This window comes from Bidens hawaiensis, unplaced genomic scaffold (assembly GCF_021521415.1).
Source record: "Bidens hawaiensis isolate Kalapana, Puna unplaced genomic scaffold, B.hawaiensis_p1.1 tig00028226_1, whole genome shotgun sequence".
NCBI classification, from domain to species: domain Eukaryota; kingdom Viridiplantae; phylum Streptophyta; class Magnoliopsida; order Asterales; family Asteraceae; genus Bidens; species Bidens hawaiensis.
Window position 1 is genome coordinate 84,396 of NW_027494585.1, and position 8,155 is coordinate 92,550.

At 34.1% G+C, this 8,155-nt stretch overlaps 1 pseudogene across 1 annotated transcript; it reads right to left on the reverse strand.

The window, feature by feature from the left end:
* Positions 1–488: 488 nt before the first annotated feature.
* Positions 489–3,583, reverse strand: LOC143576481 (auxin-induced protein 22A-like; annotated as a pseudogene). Its single transcript, XR_013142962.1, has 3 exons — positions 3,257–3,583; positions 1,695–1,770; positions 489–675 (listed from the first exon to the last, which is right to left on the reverse strand). The product of XR_013142962.1 is annotated as an auxin-induced protein 22A-like (transcript).
* Between the last annotated feature and the right edge of the window lie 4,572 nt (positions 3,584–8,155).

Below are 8,155 nucleotides of genomic sequence, written 5' to 3' on the forward strand. Positions count from 1 at the left end.
TCAAACGCATAAAGAAAACATGTGCAAATTACACAAAATGCTACCAAGAAAACTATGACTATTTCAACTTTATTGTTTCCAAACGGTATCAAATAGACAAATACCAAATGAAGACATGCTGGTACTATTGAATTCGTTACTGTGTTAACTTACATCGTTATAACAATGGACAACTCAACATTATTGATAGAAGGTTATAAAAACATTTCAAATGACTTATACAAAATTTTGAGCAATCAAGACCTAACCACTGTTGTATAGACGTTAGGGTTCATTTGCAAATCAAGTTTGAATCGTGACAACGCGCAGGGGTTTAACTTGTTTTATTAATGATATAAGGACACTAATACAATCAACTGAATAAGTGAGGCAACAGAAAAATAAACTTTTAAAATTTTTGTAACTCCATGTGTTGCTGTTAATTAGAAGCTACAAGAAATTATTGAACATTTTTTACTCGATCGTTACCAAATAAATTATAATTATATATTATTATGAAATAATGACATTATTAAAACATCAACTACAAATAATTAAACTTAAAATGATCAATTAATTTCCTATCAGTATGTAATTTAATTTTCAGTCTTCCTCATCAAGTTTTTTGTTCGTAGTCCACCGTCTAATGATACTTTTTTCTTCATCCTCAGTCTCTTACATGTTTCTGTAAACATCCTGTAAATTCAAGGTTATATTTTGTCGTCAGATAGGTAGTAAAAGAGTGACACTTATCTCGTGTTTAATTAGTTGTGGGTCTTTATATTAACTATATTATATTGTAAATATATTGGTTGAACTTAATTAACACATTATACGAACTATTAATATTACAATTTGAGAGTTTTGTTCGATTCCACCATAAACTTTTACTTATTTTTGGCAGCTGGAAAATGCTAGTTGGGTTAAGTGTAAGGCAGGGGATCGAGATGTACTAGGGTTCAAATCATGCATGTGACAAGAATTTTGTAGGAACCTTATGGGATCTCGGTTCAATTCCAACAAGTGCATGCCACTAATATGGGAGAACACCACCATTCTAAGATTTGAACTTGGGAAAAAATTACTAGTCAATATCATCCGTTATGGCTTAACTAGCAAGAGCACAACGTCACCGTCACGTAGGCGGTGTGCTTTTACTAACTCGCCCTTTAGCAACTGTGTTATGGTTTAACTAAAAAATAAAATAAAAAAAAACTATGATTGTTTGAAATGAGGTAGACTCCAGCTCAAAAATTTATTACGGACATTAAGAGGGTGGCCAATGACGCCTTAGCCTCTTGGCTCTCACTCTACCATTTTAGGCATGGTGTGCTAGTTAAAAGCAATCCTAGGTGGCATTTTAACACCCACTTGTTAAACCATAGGGCTACTTGTTGTGGTCAACTACAATATGCCGGGTCGCTAAAGACTAGGCGTTAAGGGGCGTCTGTTAGCCGGGTAATGGGGCCTTTTTTAAGGAAATGGTGGAACCACCTTTAAATAATCAGTCACACTTTTTCCTTTTTTGTTTTTTTTTAATTTAATATCTAGTTAAACCATAAAGCACGAGCTAACATGTAAAATAGTTAAAGACACACTGCCTACGTAAAAAAACCGTGGTGCCTTAACTAAGTAGCAAACCCTTTTTCACACCAAGCCAAAGAAATGGCCTAAAAACACACAAGTAAAACTTAGTACATAGTTTAGAAGCGTACTCCCAAGGGCCGAACCCCACAAGCATCCAATCTCCATTCTTGTCTTCATATATTGGTATGTACTCGCCCTCATCACCTGTTTTTATCATCAAGAGTAAAAAAGATAACTAATTGTCATGATATTGCTTAATCATTTCAAACTTTTTGATTTATACACAACGATTTGACCTAAGACCCTTGGGTATACTTTAACGTCCAAAATGTTAATGCTGATTTGACAAAGATCGATGAGTGGAACACCACTCTCTTCATGGGTAAAGTGGTGTTAAAGACATACAGGGTTAAAGTATTAACGGACTTTAAAATCATCTTCAGTTACATACAATAATTTAAAATTTATTTTAAGTTAAACTGAGAAGGGTTAAGCTGGCTTAAACCGTTTTATTTAGGTTAGATGGAGTACAAATGAATAAAGTGGATGATATGGCTAGGGGTGCAAACAAGCCGAGCTGCTCGCGAGCTACTCGAGATCGGCTCATTAAAAAACTCGATCGAGCCGAGCTTAATCGAGCTCGAGCTTGAGCCTAAAAGTAAGCTCGTTTAATAAACGAGCCCGAGCCTGAGCTTCACCTATCGAGCTCGAGCCGGCTCGCGAGTCTAAATGAGCCTGCCATTTATATAATTTTTTAAAAATATATATTAATAGTTATTAATTAATATATCTAATGTTATGAAAAAGTAAATAAATATAACTAAATAATATATATTATATTATACATAAAATATTATAATAGAAAAATATATAAAAATAATTATAATTATATAAAAACTAATTGATAAATGGTAAACGAGCCGAGCCCGAGCCGAGCTCGAGATTGAAAATCTACTCACGAGCCGAGCTCGAGCTTTGAAAATAGAGCTCGAAACGAGCCGAGCTCGAGCTTGAGCTCTGTGTTAGTAAAACGAGCCGAGCTCAAGCCTAGTCGAGCTCGGGCTCGGCTCGAGTCGTTTGCACCCCTAGATATGGCTCCTATACAAAGTTAAAGTGGCATGAATATATACCTCATGCCCTAACTTGAGTCATTTTGTTGACTCATTGGTTGTAGATTTAAATTGTCAAAAAAATACCAAATAGGGCAAGTGGACTAAACTTTTTACAAGAATTAGCCCAAGAAAAATAAGTATTAGTGCATAGGCTACAAATTAGGTGTCTAAGCGTATTTCAAAGCTGTATGAGACAATGTGCTTAATTAGACTCTAAAGGTGTCTAAGAATTAGAATATGTGCTATGTACAAAAGTATCTAAGCGTTTTTCGAGGTTATATGGCAGTGTGTATGAGGCAATAGTTGTTCCTCCTAGTCAAAACAGAATATTATTATGCGACGGTTAGATGGACTATTACAGAATCGACAATAATGTGTTTAAGCGTATTTCAATGTTGTATGGGGTATGCTTAGGCTCTAGTTTCTAGAGCTCCCTATTGAAGTTTAGTGCTTATGTTCGTAAGGCTATTTTCCTTTGCCTATTTTTATAAAAAGTTTAGTGCACTTAAAATTTTTAAAGCCAGTAATCCTAGCAAGTTCATGATATCATGGGATAATACAAGAGACAGAAAACCTACCAATGCCAAAGAGGTTCTCAAGAGCGATAACAAAATCCGAATACCCTTTGAAACCATTAATATCGATCTTCGAAGAAAAGGCGCACCATCCATGCTCACCTTCACATACATTTTAACTAAGGTTTTCTTTCTATATGAACAAACCGGTGGCCAGCCCACTACAACCTCCATATTTCTATTTTTCCCACCACCATCAACCTCCTCTCCACCGTCAACAATATCCCCAAACTCCCTCTTTTTATATTTTTTCTGTCCACCACCACCACTTGGCCACCCGAGCCGGAGCTCAGTGATCTCAAGCCCATATTGATCATCTTGTGTTGACATGTTAGTATTTTCTACAACTTAATTATTATTAGTGTTATATGTTTCTTTTATAATATAAAGAAGCAATGAGTGTATGTGTTATGAACAATATTGCCTGTTATATATATGTGTGTAATGAGAAGTTGAAAAAGAAGACATGAAACGAGTAGTGGGAGGAAATCATGTTAGATGTCGGTGTAATGAGTTGCAATTGTGGGGTTGGATGTAAGTTGGGTGGGAGTGGGGTGGGGTGGATGGGGTAGGGTAGAGAGTGTAGTGATATTCTATACGTATTACAAAATTGAAAGTCCAATGACATGAAAGATAATGGTTAAAACTTATAATATTTATGGTCTCAGTTCGAAAGTTTTCTTACATGGTGAATTTCTCTTTGATAATGTTCTTGGGTGAGTTATGCATATATAGAGCGTCAAAACCGATATGTACAATTGATATCATGACTCAGAAAAACTCAATCGGGTATAAACGATGTTTAAAAGAAATAGGACACTTAAAACCCGACAAAGATATAAAAAGATGGTTGGATGTGAGGCAAGATCGTAGGGTTAGAAGATATTCTTGATAATTGACTTATTTTATGGTTTCAATTGTAGCCGTGTGATGTGGGTTTGTGGGGACAAACCATGTGGTTTTTGCCTTGTCAAACAGGGAGTAGCTTGGATCAAATCATACCTATTTATTCCACACCAATGATCATTTGATTAAAAAATAATAATATTTAGTATCTTTTAATTTATTTGATCTTGTATTATTTTTTTGTTATGATCGTAGGAAGTTTAATATATATAAATTAATAATTGAAGAATTTTTGATGTCTCTAAACCAAAACCTTATGTTGATTCTCCTGCCCTACTATGCCTGTTATGTTGCATTTAGATTAATGGAGTAATTATAGATTTTTGTTAATTAGTAGGACAAAGTTATGATTCATCATGACATGTGAGTTTTCTCTAAATTAATTATTTACAACTTAGTATTAGTAATATCTTGAATTTAAAAATAAATAAAATGCTTACAAAAATAGATTTACTATTAACAATAACTAAAAATAATTATTTGACAAACCCTTGAGGTCATATTAATAGATATGATAATACGGGAGACTTAGGTAGACAACCTATCAAGATTATATATTGGTGAGATTAGAAGATTAGATTAACTTGTTTAAATCAATTTTGTTACAATTGGTAATTTTGTTCATTACATATTCATTTTGGATTTGTTGATAGAGCTAAATTTCAAACAAATTTTCCATCTAACATGTCATGCACATCTTTATAAGTAAAAATAAAAGAAAATTATCCAAACAAGTTAAATGCCAAATAAGCCTCGTTAGTTAAGGAAGGTTTAAACTTATCCAGCGCATTAAACTAAAAGTACTACAAGTCCATAAAAACAATCAATCAAATCAATACACGTGCAAACGTTAGCTAATTAAGTTTTAGTCGCTAGCTAATGCTTAGCCTCCGCTTCTAGACGCCGGCTAAGGCTTAACCCCCTCTTTACACTTGTACGACTTTGATTGATTGACTCAAGAATGTCTAACCCGTTCAATCTAAAATCGTTCATAAATTCAACCTGACTGGCTACAACATTCTTAGGCTAAATCTAAACTCATGAATTTTGTTTTAGGTTCTTATCTATCAATGAGCTTATAACGCCAAGTTCCCAATAACATCCACCCATGGAATATGATATCCATGACACACTAGCATGATGGAAAATGGTGTACCTGAGATAATAGTGGGATTTCGTTTTCACGTTGCGTGTGAAGACTTCGTCTTCTTGTTCGTCAACCCACAACTTAAATCTTTTGTGGGGAGACTTTGAACTATAATTTCAATTATTGTATAAATGTGATTTTTAGAGTTTACTTTTGGAATCAAATTATTGGAATGGGTCGGATAATAATTTCACTTTGATCTACACTGCAAAGTTGATACAAAATTTAATTTATTCACTATCAAAAGGATTTACCAAAATCAGAAACTCACACACGAATATGCAAATCCGTTGGTGATTTAAATTTAAAATTTTTCAGAAGTAAAATTTTAGATTTTGTTTGGTAGTGCGAATTATAAATTACTTTAGACATTTATGAGGAAATGAGTCGTATTTTATTTAATTTAATTGAAATTGAACAATAACACCACATGAGCAATTAGGGTTTTCGGCACAAGTGGGGATGATTTTGGAATGAAAGATTACGGGTTTTAACACTTACACACAGTGGATCCATATATTTGAAGCCGGGTTGAGTGAAACCCACACATAAACCCGAGAAGATACCGACACAAGCGTATGGCTACATGTGTTCATTATTCGAATTAGAATCAAAATCTCATGTAGCATAAGTGAATGTGGCATGTCAAAGTAAAGGTATAATATTTCTTAGTGTCCCCCGAGTGTAACTTGTTACATGGTTTATCTATGATACAAGAAGTCAATGTAATATAGGTACATGGGAAATAGACTAGTGGATATTATTAAGGCTTAAATATTCGTCTACTAAGTTACACGCTACAAGTTACTAGGATAGAAATCACAGTGAATATGAAATCGCATAACTAGAACAACGAGACTTAGTTCTTCATATTTTCTAGTTCTGCTAGAAAAAAAATGGAGTATAGTTTGGCACTGTCTAAGTGCACTTTTTGTAAACCGTTTTAACTCTGACGAAGGCTTCTCTTCAGAAGAGATAAACAACATGGTGTCGATGGTGATAATCTTGTTAAAATTATCTTTAAACTTACGAAGAAAAACTATTGATCATTGTATATATAGTATGGTTCGGTTTGAAATCTTAATACCTGGGTTTTGATTCTAGCACGGTGCGATTCATCTTTCATTAGTCTCATTCCAAGACCTTACAAGGTTATTATCATGGTGCTTTAGAATACTCTTTGCAAATAATATCATTAGTTGTTAGACATCACAAGGTGCTTGCCTTCTCTCCTCCGTATGTAACATTCGGTCTCTTGTATCACCAATATTGTTCATTTTGCTCACAAAACGCTAACGGATTTGTTTTTGGTTGCCCATGAGGTCACCCATCCACTACTATCATCTAAGCACGCTTACTTATGGAGTTGTCCTCTCATCCACTAGCCTTAAGCGTGTTGATGATTTAAGAGGCAGAAATGATATTGCTTATGAGCCAAGAAGTTCATATTCACTGCCAATATGGAATTTATCTCCGGTGACACATTGGTACATATTAATCTTCCTTGTATCATGAATGTCACAAACTTTCATCACATGTCTTGAGGTGCCCCTAATTCTAGATGCAATCATTATAAAGCACAAAAAGGAAAAGGGGGATTATATTCTTCAAAGTTGACTTTAAGACACATTTGACTCCATAAATTGATGTTTATTGGACTCAATTATTATGCAAATTGGTTTTAGTAACCGATGTGGAAATTGTTAAAAGGTCGTACAAGCACATGGGTTGGTCTAATAGATGAAAATTTCGATAATATACTAATTACTACTCCCTCCGTCCCATTATAAGTGTCTTAGTTTGATTTTTTAAGTCTTTCTTGTTTAACTTTGACCGACAATATTTTTGTTTGTGTTATATAATACTTAATGTAAAATATATGAATGGATTGGGTTTTAAGTGTATTTTACATTGATATAATTTTCATCAAGTATTATATGACACGAACAAAAATATTTACGGTCAGGGTTGCAAAAGAAAGACTTGAAAAGTCAAACTATGACATTTATAATGGGACGGAAGGAGTATAAGTAATAGAAAAACAAACTATGAGCATGGGACTATACGTGCATGTTAAGTCTTTTCTTTTGGACTTCTTTACCCTCATAAAACTAGCCACTAATGCGACTCATCATCCACACCCACGAACCCATTTAGCGATCGTTTCCTTCACCGAACCGCTCTAGTGTTAACTACCATCCACCTCATCATTGTTAAAACACACACAATTTGCATTATCCCAAACATACAACATATCATATGCAAGCACAAATCAAGACAACACACATAACTCAACATATTAGATGTGATTTTGGAGGTAAAGATGGTGATGATGGCTATAACAAGGTTGTGTGCGAGAGTGTGTTTAATCCACCAAAGTGCGTACATTGTATTTTTGTATAATAATAGTAACAATAAGAATAACATCAACTTAAATGATTTGAACAACCATAATAATGTTTTAACACTAATTAAGAATTTTTACTTGATTAATCATTTAGTTTTATGTTAAGAAAGAAGCACACATGTAAATTTCATGACTTGCATGTTGAAAGGAAGATCAATACTCAGAAAATAGACAACTGACATTTTGGTCAATTGATGGTGGGATGGAAACGTGTGTGTATCATGGATTTCCCCTTTTGTGGGATTGGAGAGTAGTGTTTTCACGGTAGGCCCGGCTGCATTAAAAGTTGTTTCATGCAATGTGATCAAACACGAGAAAAAGCGTCCTAACAATCAACACATGTTTATACTTTTTGCATTTGATACTTTTTGTTTCCTTGCGCATGAAGCTATGGAGTTACTTAGTCATGTCCAACAAGTCATGAACAGTCAGACCCCAAGAT